Source organism: Nicotiana tomentosiformis, chromosome 2 (genome assembly GCF_000390325.3).
Source record: "Nicotiana tomentosiformis chromosome 2, ASM39032v3, whole genome shotgun sequence".
NCBI classification, from domain to species: Eukaryota; Viridiplantae; Streptophyta; class Magnoliopsida; order Solanales; family Solanaceae; genus Nicotiana; species Nicotiana tomentosiformis.
This window is the reverse complement of record NC_090813.1, coordinates 87,449,267-87,460,115: the sequence shown is the minus strand read 5'-3', so window position 1 is coordinate 87,460,115 and position 10,849 is coordinate 87,449,267. Positions and strand designations below refer to the sequence as shown.

The following is a 10,849-nucleotide window of genomic DNA, read 5'->3' as shown; positions in this document are numbered from 1 at the left end:
TTCTTTTCCATTTTTATTAATTAATTATTTCATAACAAACACCACTGAGGAAAACAAAAATAGATGGTAAAATGATTGAAGAAAGCACAAACTAATTCGAATATTATATTATTAAAATAATAAATAAATATCAATTACTATTTTTAGTAGGATTACTTCCCGAAATGATGTATAACAAAAAAAATCGATTATCAAATTACTCAAATAAATAAATATTGATTATCACATAATTTCTCAATCAAACAAAAATAATATATCAAAAAATATCTTTGAAATAAGGGTGGGTGGGGTCCTAACGGATCGGGTAAACAGATTTTGATTGAGTCCGGTTATTAATTATTTAAGAAAGATAAAATAATGGTTCCGTTAAACTAAGGGCATGAATGAGCAAGTATTGGACGGATTGGGCATATCTGTGCCAAACTATTAACGACGGATATATCTGTCCTAATTCGTATAGTTCATTGGCATATATGACCCTTTTCCGATTAATCAATTACCTTCGTTTCAAAGTTGCTATGTGATTCTTCTGAATTCATTTTTCTTTATACAAATCAGACAAAAATACACAAACATAAATCACCAGCATTCAATTTCCAATAATTCAAACAAAAATACACAAATCTTCACTCAACTTTGGTGTCTTTTTTTCAAAAGGAACTTATAGTTGAAACTCTATTGCCATTGAGCTGTAAATTTACCCAAAAAGATGTTACATTGGATATGTTCTATGTCAATTTATAAAACTCTAATTCGTCTCGTCTACTGGAAAGAAAAAGAAGGTGAAAAGTTAGTGGCTGCAATGCAAATGTAAGATTACAGGCTAAACAGGCCAAACAAAACAAATAGTCAAAACGTGCTCTGCCTAAGATCTGTTGAGAGAAAGAGAGAGAGAGGTGTCTAGATGCAATTAATGTTAGTAAGCTAAGCAACGATAATATTTAGTTCGCGGTGAAATTATTTATATTCCGTAGCCGAAAATTTATATATAAGAATAATAATAATATACAGTATATATATATATATATATATATATATATATATATATATATATATATATATATATATACAAAATGATATACTCCATGTTTCAATTTATGTGAACCTATTTCCTTTTTACTGTCAAAAAGAATGAACTTTTTCCCTATTTGGAAATAATTTACTTTTATGCAATGATTTATATCCACACAAAATATGTGATTCATTTTACACCACAAGTTTAAAAGTCTTCTCTCTTTTCTCAAACTCTGTATCCAATCAAATGGGTTCACATAAATTAAACTTTCTTTTCTCAAACTCTGTGTCCAATCAAATAGGTTCACATGAATTGAAATGAAAAATATATTTCTTTGACTAATATTTTTAAAGAGACTATACCGTATCATTTTCCCTTTCTAAAATTACACAACTCGGACGTAGCAAAATCTTTAACTAGAGGTTTTAGTTGCTAAGCAAAATAAAGAATTTTTTGTTTTGATAAAAAGTGAGTTTCGAACACCAAATACAAAAGAAAGAAAAAGCAGAGAAACTGATGCAGATGGAGACACAGCCCAGAAGTACTATTGGCCTGTGTGTTTGTGTATGAAAATAAGAAGAGAAGAAAACAGATACGCCACTAAGGTTCTGCAGTTGGCTTGATTTCTTATCAAGTTGGGACGAAATTTGTTATTACAAGGCATTTGCGGTACAAAAAACACGTTTTAGCAGTAACTAGAAAGTATAGCTTCTGGTTTTGGGAGAGTCAGCAATTTGAAGAGTCTGTTCGATGAGTTTACGAGCTTTCTTGCTCCTAATCTCCACTCTCATGCTTTCACTCTTCTCAATCTTATCGTAAGATTCCTTCATTTTCAGAGACCTCCTCAATTTTGTCTTCAAGTTCACCATTAATCTCTCAAATCCCATCATTTTCTTCTCAATTTAATAGCCTGCAAAAGAAAAAAACCTATAAATATCAATCCCAGAAAGACTCAAAGATTAAACACAGAAAAGACAAGACAAACAAAGAGAAATAAGTATACCAAAAAAGTAAAGCAAAAGCATAGAAGGGTGACTATTTCTTGTTGGAAAGAGGAGTCAGGCTAAAAGGAACTTGAGTGATGGTATTAAGCACAAAATATAAACAAGAGGCTGCTTTTATAGTGTGGTACTAACAAATAAATTGAGGATATCCGTAATTTTATATTTAGTTGTACAAGTTAGGAAGGGAGAAATGAAGGGGTGGGGGGTTAATCGGTTTTAGGTGACGTTTGGAGAAAAGCCAAGTGAGGGAGATAATGTGAATGAATAACGGTTGGATATCATGCAATGAAGGCTTTTTAACAGGTTTTAAAGTGGACCACGCATTTCAGTTATATTTGGCGTAAGAAAACGACGTTGACTCCTCTCTTGGATGAATTCCACAAAAAATTTATTACTTTTGGAAATACGAAAAAACAAATAAAAAGAGGGGATGGTGAGAGTTGAATTTACACTCTTTTGAGACTCTTGGCAAAGACAGTTCAGGATTTAAAGTTTATCAATTCTTATAACGACATCAAGTTAATATATAATAATAATTGAGTTTACAGTTAAATATATAAAAAAATTTAGTAGAATTCTTAATACATATACAAGTTTTATGCAAAAACTATTGGTTCAATGAACCCGTATCTTTCCTCTAGATCCACTACTGCTCACCTGTATTGTATAACTTGGTGGTGAATTCTATAATTTTCTTTTTTCAAATTTTTGTTTAGGGTATAAGTGTAATAATAAATAAAGTAACAGAGAAGGAGAAGGAAGGAGAGAGGGTACAATCGGGGGAATTTGAACTTATTATAGCAATGCATAGTAAAATTGCAAAGTGTTGCGAATCTTGACCATTTCTTTTTCTTTTGATGCATAAGTTTTTTTTGTTTGCATTGGCTGTGCATTTTCCCTTGGATTATTGTAATGACAACTTTAAATATCTAACAGATTTTGGCATTTTCCAAATAGTCCCGGAGTATCCTTGCATATTACTAAGCTAATGTGGACTACTCATTTTTTCATCATTTCTACTAGCATTAATAAAATCTTAGGATTCTGAATTGCCGTAACAGCTTCTGATTGTTTACTGTCTTGCTAATAGAAAACTATTTATTCTAACAAAAATATATATGTTTTATTGAAAAAGAAACACTGTTCTAACAAAACAAAACCAGAACCATATCTCTTCGGACAAATCCAAGAATTATATTTCCTCCTTTCACTTTTACTTGTCCATGCATTCTTCTTAAGAGTTAATAAATGAAGTACATATTTTACCGCAATACGCATAATAATAATAATAATATTGATAGCATTTCAAAAAGTCTTGGGAAATTTTTTTGAAGAATTAGTGGTCAATGATAAGGGTAAAATAAGAAAAAAATTATCTTTATCTTAATTTGCTAAAATGAAAAAGTAAAAGTGAAAGGAATGAATATATATTTACAAATGTAAACTCTTGCAAAATATAAAAATAAAACCAAGTAAGGGATAAGAAACAATATACAACCACATTCTAGGCCGAACGCTAATAATATACTAGAATGCTTGTGTTGTTCAACGGGCATTGTTACACGACGAGCAGGGTAGATGTGTCAAATTTAGTTCATCTAAATTCATTTGCAGGTCATTGGCTATACGCCAAGTTAATCCATCTAAAAGTGTGGAACAATTTAGATAGCATATGTAATCCAAATTAATCCATAGGAAAATTTGTCAAAAGTAAAAAATATTTTTTTAAGTTTGATTTAACTTTTGTTAGTTTGATTTGATAATTGAATAACTATAAAAGAACAAAGAAGTAAATGAAAAACAGAGTTGAATTGGGCAAATTGAAACTCATTGTTTAGTTAAGTTAACCAGTTCATTTTGATCCTAGCAAATATTTGACAGATTATTGCTCAACACATTATTGATTCAACTCAATTTGACTTATTTAAATGTAGTTCAGTTTGTCCATTAGACACCTCTATTGTGGGACTTGGGCATGGGTTAGGACTTAGGATTGCCCATTCAGAATTGCTAACGCCGAATAGTGTTAGTATACTTGAATTTAGAAAGTAGTGGCAGCATTATGGGTAGAGACTATTAGGTTGTGTTTAAGAGCTATGGGCTATTGTTGGAATCTCGAGACTATATCTACTTTCCAGAAATTTCAATCACCTTTCTTATTATTATCATCATCTATCATTTTCTTTTTTTCAGAACAATGACATACAGTTTATGTTGAAGTATTAGAGTCTTTGCATTCAATGATAGAACTTCTAGAAAGGCAACGCACACACTGTTGTTTCTGAAATATTCGACTGCTACCACCCTATCACAATCACTTAAAAATCAACCAATTTTCTTCTTTATTTCTTTTCAGAGTATTGAGTATTTACCCTCATCATTCTTAATTTGGCTTCATGTGGTTATAAAAACTGTGCTCTTATTTAGATAGCGATAGTTGATTAATTTCTCAAACACCTTCAAAAAGTAATTCTTTTTATATTAGAATAAGGCACTAGAATTCTTGACAAGTACTGTAGAGATTCTATAAGACATGAAGAAAAATACAAAAGGAAGAAAAAGAATTAATGATAAACAAGAGAAGGTGAAGGTAATTATCATAGATGGAGGCAATCGGCTTGGCTTCCTCAACATAAATTTGCCTATGTCAAGTCCTCTTTACGACAATTGATTGATTGAGCTGACGTATATTCACCAAAAGTGGACCAGAGCCCAGAAGCCTCTTTAATAAAACAAACATTTTTTTGATTATTCCTTCATTTATTCACCAATTATTTGAAAAGCTGTCGTGGAGAGTGTTGTTCACTATTGTCTCAGTTATGTATTGCTTATGGGCTTAATAGTGTTGATTGGTTGGACGCAAAGGACAGATATTCATATGGAATTTGTAAAAAGGGAGATGATACTAACTTTTGGGGTTATAGAGTTGACTGAGGCAGGGTATTAAAAAAAATCAACTTGTTTTTACTATGAGTAACTGTCTATACATAATTTTAATAGCCAAATAGTATAGAAATTGGACTTAACTTATATCTACTGATAGGTTTTTCACGACCACTAAGTTTTACCAGACTAAAAATTACGTTGGATGGAATTTTTCAAATAATTGTTTATATTTTGATCCCATTAAAAAAATTGCGAAAAATAACCTCACGTTAGAATTTTAAAATATGCTCGCCAAAATTTTTAGTGCCAGAATTTTGAAGCATCAAAAATTATGACGATCACCAAAAATTTTAGCTAATATGTTGATTTCTAATAACCCATCAAGATTTCTGACAAATATCCTTACGGTAATCATAAATGTTGTTAGTTTTAAAATTCTGCCTGCATGCTTTAAGATTCTGGTATGAGACTTTTGTCACGACCCAAACCGATAGGTCGTGACGAGTGCCTGAGTTCTACCTATCGAACACCACTAAGCATTCGTCTAAGATATAAACATGAAATAAGTGTAGGTCATGCATAAAGTCTGAAAATAAACTACTAATTCATATGAACAACTTACGCGAGAAAACATGCCCAAAAGACATATATAATATATACATATGGAATACGGTAGGGCTAGCCGACAAGGCCATATACTATCTAACTATGCATGACTGTTTACAGACCTCTATTAGAGTGTACAACTGTATAAAGGACGGGACTGAGCCCCGTCGTACCCATATATATATGTAAACACATCGTACCAAAACTCAAAGCAGCTCCGGATCAAATGGAGCACACCAACTCTCGCTGATTAAGCATCTTAAGAAGGGGGACCGTCAGCCTGTCTACCTGCACCTGCGGGCATGAAACGCAGCGTCCCCAGGCAAAAAGGGAAGTCAGCACGAATAATGAACTGAGTATGTAAAACATGAAAATCAGTACATAAAAGATATAGATAAAACATGGCGTAAAGAATTCCACCTGGGAGTCTAAATAACTTTGTGAATCCTGAAACATTTATAATATCATGCACGTACGTGTAAATGTCGTATCATGCATAGGTATAGGTGTACATAACATCATCAAGCCTCTGAGGGCATCCCATCATATCATCTCGGCCACTGTGGGCAAATCATCAACGTATACCAGCTGATCAGGTGATGGTGCATATATAACGCCTTAACCTTTTCCCATATCCCATATACATATAATATATATATATATAACGCCTTCTGGTCATGGGTCAATGTACATGTATAAATGCATGAAATGTATAAGAAATACGTTAATAAGATTACTCGAATATCATAAAATCAATATGCCTTTCGGACAAACTTTATCAAATACGTATTTTTCTGAGATCCATGAATAGAGGATATAATAATAATTCACATGGGGAATCAAGAATATAGACACCCCTAGTATTTCTATTAATAGAGTCATTTATGAATATTGCGTATTTTGCTCGTTTCGTTTGTATCATTTGGATCATGCCAAAAAGAAAAAAGGGATAGCCTTAACATACCTCAAGCCGTCAATGCAACTCAACAACAAACTTATGACAACTAGTGCGCCAACCCTATAGCAAAGAAATACGTGTACAATTTAGATGGCGGTAGTATATTACGTATCTCAAACGATAACTCGATTCTAAAATAAAACGGGCAGCATTTTCCCTGATTTTACTGCTCCCTCAAGCCTACTATAGGCGAGATACAAACATAATACAATCAGCAACTCAAAACCAACCTAATTACAATTCGGGACTTTCAATACAACAAAACTCCCAAATATACCATAATACACCCAATTAACAAATTATCAATTAGCAGGCAACTACAACGACGAGCGACCAACCTACTACCCTACTACATGTGGTGTTTCTCCACGCCATTTTTATCCTTCCAAAATTCATAAATCAGTAGCATAATAGACAGCCCAAAAGCAACACAAAACAGTCCACTACAAGTCAAATAACTCGAACTCACGGCTTCCGATTACCGTCCCGTGAGGTCTAACTATTAGAAAACGGATTTATCAACTTTTTTTGATATTTTAAAGCTTAAATGCAGAAATTAGAAATTTTATTAACTATTAAATACATTCCAAAACTCAAACTACAAAGAAAAATAGAGGCGATATAGTGATACTTACGTCGTAGGGATCGTTCTGATGTTATCGCTTCTCGATTTCGTACCCGGGATGTTAGTATTATTTGAAGCTATTAGAGAGCTCAAGGACCATTTTTTTATGGTGCCTCTGGTCAGATTCTAAGTAAAATGAATAGAGAGACGAGTTAAAACATATTTATCAAAACTTTTGAAAAGTCAAAAGATGCTAGCTTGGCACCCTCTCATTCGCCCATCTTCCGATACTTATATCTTTTTATCCGGATGTCGTATGAATGAACGGTTAAGAGCTTTGGAAATTACATTCCAAGACCTTCAATTTAGTATATAATATGTCCAAAAAAGACCTCATATAGCATACGAAATTTATTTCTCAAAAAGCTCTATTATATGGCAAATTCTAAGTGGTTTTTCCGCAATTTTAATCCGATTTTCCCCAAACATTATGTGTTTTGTACAAACATCATATATAATTATATTATGACTTTAAATTCATTTAAATCATGATTAACAAGTCTCATATTTATTATACATCACCTTGGGACGTACATGGTGTAACAATCTTCCCCTCTTAGAAACATTCGTCCTCGAATGTTAAACTCCTAGAGATTTATAAAAATTTTGGCAGAGTCTCCTCTGTAATGGTACCACTACCAACATGTCAGATAGAAAACCCCAACAATACAAAGCCACATAGGTCCACAATCATCAATAACACCAATGGTCTCACACGACCAATGACAATAACTAACATAAGAATCAAGTACCATATACGTACCTAAGGCTATGATGTCTCAGTCCGATCCTCCTCCGGAAGCGAAAACAATTAAGGATACCTAGACTTCATGTCTTCTTCAGCTTCCCAAGTCATCTCCTCCACATTATTGTTCCTCCAAAGTACTTTAACCGAAGATATGTCTTTAGTTCTCAATCTCCGAACTTGTCTATCTAGTATAGCAATGGGAGCTTCCTCATATGATAGATGCTCTGTGACCTGAATATCGTCAACTGGAACGACTCTAGAATATCTCCAATACATTTGAGGAGCATAGACACGTGAAAAACTGGATGTACTGACTCCAAGTTGGAAGGCAAGTCTAACTCATATGCTACCTGGCCTATTCTGCATATGATCTTATAAGGTCCAATGTACCGAGGGCTAAGCTTTCCTTTCTTACCGAATCTCATAACACCTTTCATCGGTGATACCTTTAGGAATACCCAATCATCTACCTGAAACTCCAAGTCTCGTCTTCGATTATCTACATATGACTTCTGACGACTACGAGCTGCTAATAGCCTTTCCCGTATAAGCTTAATCTTCTCAACTGCCTGTTGTACCAACTCTGGTCCTACTAACTTAGTTTCCCTAACCTCGAACCATCCGATAGGTGACCTACACTTTCATCCGTAAAGAGCTTCGTATAGAGCTATCTGAATGCTGGAATGATAACTATTATTATATGCGAACTAAATAAGTGGAAGATGATCATCCCAGTTACTCCTGAAGTCCATCACACAAGCCCGTAGCATATCCTCCAGTGTCTGAATAGTACGCTCAGCCTGACCGTCTGTTTGGGGATGAAATGATGTACTAAGACTTATTTGAGTCTCCAATCCTTTTTGGAAGGACCTCCAGAAATTAGCTGTTAATTGAGCACCTCTATCTGAGATAATAGATATAGGGACACCATGAAGTCGTACTATCTCCTTAATGTAAATCCTTGCATAATCCTCTGCTGAATACGTAGTCCTGACAGGCAGAAAATGGGCTGATTTTGTAAGTCTATCAATAATAACCCATATAGAATCGAACTTACGCTGGGTACGAGGTAAGCCTATGATGAAATCCATGTTAATCACTGCCCATTTCCAAGTCGGAATCTCTATAGCCTGCAATAATCCATCGGGTTTCTGATGCTCAATCTTAACCTGCTGACAATTTGGGCACTGAGCAACAAACTCTGCTATATCCTTCTTCATTCCGTCCCACCAGTATATTCCCCTGATATCATGATACATCTTCGTCGCTCCTGGATGAATGGAATAACGAGAATAGTGAGCTTCTCCCATAACCTGCTGGCGCAACCCTGCTACATTAGGAACACATAATCGACCTCGATATCTGAGGACTCCATCTCTTGTAATCTCCAATGGTGTCTTCTCCTTTTGAGGGGTTGTATCTCTGTAGTGAGCTAGCACAGGATCTTCATACTGGCGTTCCTTCACTTCAGTTACTAGAGAGGATATTGCCGTGTCCTGAATAGTAACTCCGGTACCACCTGAATCTAATAATCGAACTCCAAGATTAGCTAGCTGATGAATCTCACAAATTATCTCACTCTTCTCTGCTGTAAATATGATAAGCTACCCATAGATCTACGGCTGAGGGTGTCGGCTACTACATTCGCCTTTCCTGGATGGTCTAAAATATCAACATCATAGTCTTTTAGTAGCTCCAATCATCGCCTCTGATGTAAATTCAATTCCTTTTGCTTGAATACATACTGAAGGCTCTTATGGTCCGTATAGATATCAACATGAATGCCATACAAATAGTGCCTCCACATCTTTAGTGCATGAATCATCGCGGCTAACTCTAAATTATGGGTAGGGTAATTCTTCTCGTGGTTTCTTAGTTGTCTAGAAGCATAAGTGATAACCTTACCATGCTGCATCAATACACAACCCAATCCAACGCCCAAAGCGTCACAATAGATAGCATAACCATCGGTCCCTTCTGGAAGTGTCAGAACCGGTACTAAAGTCAATTTGTCCTTCAATGCCTGCAAACTCCGCTCACAAGCATCAGTCCACTAAAACTTGGTTGCCTTCTAAGTCAACTTTGTCAATGGTGCTAAAAGGGAAGAAAACCCCTCTACAAATCTCCTGTAATAACCTGCCAAACCCAGGAAGCTACGAACCTCTGTCGGTGTCGTGGGTCTAGGCCAAGTCTTCATTGCCTCAATCTTCTGTGTATCGACCCAGATACCCTCACCCGAAATAATAAGACCAAAGAAGGCTATAGAATTCAATCAGAATTCACATTTAGATAATTTTGCATACAACTTCCTTTCTTGTAGATCTCTGAGCACATTACGCAAATGATCTGCATGCTCAGCCTCTGAACGAGAATAAACCAAAATATCATCTATAAATACAATCACGAACAGATCTAGAAAGGGTCTGAACACACGGTTCATCAAGTCCATGAATACCGCTGGGGCATTAGTCAAACCGAATGACATAACACGAAACTCAAAGTGTCCGTATCTGGTCCTGAATGCTGTCTTCGGAATATCCTTTTCTCTAACCCTTACCTGATGGTACCCTGACCTCAAGTCTATCTTTGAGAAATACTTGCACCCTGCAACTGATCAAATAAATCATCAATCCTCGGGAGTGGGTACTTATTCTTGATCGTCGCCTTATTCAATTGTCTGTAATCAATACGCATCCGCAATGAACCATATTTCTTTCTCACAAATAACACAGGTGCTTCACACGGTGATGTACTGGGTCTGATAAAGCCTTTTTCAAGCAAATCCCTCAGTTGTTCTTTTAACTCTCTCAGCTCTGCAGGTGCCATTCTATAAGGAGAAATAGATATAGGATGAGTATCTGGTAATGTGTCAATAGCAAACTCAAGCTCCCGCTCTGGCGGAAGGCCTGGAAGCTCATTGGGAAAAACATCGGGAAACTCATTAACCACCGGAATAGATTGAAGGGTCAGTGACTCTGCTTTCACATTCTGTACCCGAACTAAGTGA

General features: G+C 35.2%; 1 long non-coding RNA gene across 1 annotated transcript; it reads right to left on the bottom strand.

The window, feature by feature from the left end:
* Positions 1-1,608: 1,608 nt before the first annotated feature.
* On the bottom strand, positions 1,609-2,281 carry LOC104101930 (uncharacterized). The gene is made up of 2 exons (XR_687576.3): positions 2,019-2,281; positions 1,609-1,925 (listed from the first exon to the last, which is right to left on the bottom strand). It is a non-coding gene; the product is annotated as an uncharacterized lncRNA (long non-coding RNA).
* Between the last annotated feature and the right edge of the window lie 8,568 nt (positions 2,282-10,849).